This window comes from Phalaenopsis equestris, unplaced genomic scaffold (assembly GCF_001263595.1).
Source record: "Phalaenopsis equestris unplaced genomic scaffold, ASM126359v1 Scaffold000511, whole genome shotgun sequence".
Taxonomy (NCBI): domain Eukaryota; kingdom Viridiplantae; phylum Streptophyta; class Magnoliopsida; order Asparagales; family Orchidaceae; genus Phalaenopsis; species Phalaenopsis equestris.
The window spans coordinates 2,540,315-2,540,897 of NW_018164951.1; positions in this window are offsets into that span (position 1 = coordinate 2,540,315).

The following is a 583-nucleotide window of genomic DNA, read 5'->3' on the forward strand; positions in this document are numbered from 1 at the left end:
TAGATCCATCGAACCACGTAAACGATCTGTGTTTGCTTGTGTTCTTTTTCGTCTCATTTCTATGTCAGGAAGTACATATCTCACAACAATTGGCGCCGTCTGTGGGAAGATCCATACTTCTTGGCTAGAGGTATCCGCGTAAAGGTGTTCGCGGCCAACGACGAAGAAGAGGAGTTCGGCATTCACGAACAGAGGAGCAAGCGGATCGCGTCGCAGGCAGCCGAATCGTGACAGATTTGGTGAGCAGTGGAAGCTTTGATTGACTGAATTAGCACCGCAGGTTGTGCGGTTCGGCGAGACGGAGGAGGAACTGTCCGCGAAGGAGCAGAGGAAGGCGGGTAGTTCGGTCCGCGAAGGGGCAGATCTCGCAAAGGAGGAGGATTTCCGCGACAGCTCTCGGAATTCAGTAGGTGCTCAACAAAGCGGACTTCACACGTTATTGAGGATCAAGTCACAATAATGGGTTCCGCCAAATTCGACATCGAGAAATTCAACGGTAATAATGATTTCGGTCTATGGAGAGTAAAAATGAGAGCTCTATTGGTTCAGCGGGGTGTTGCAGCAGCCTTGCAATGGTCAGCGG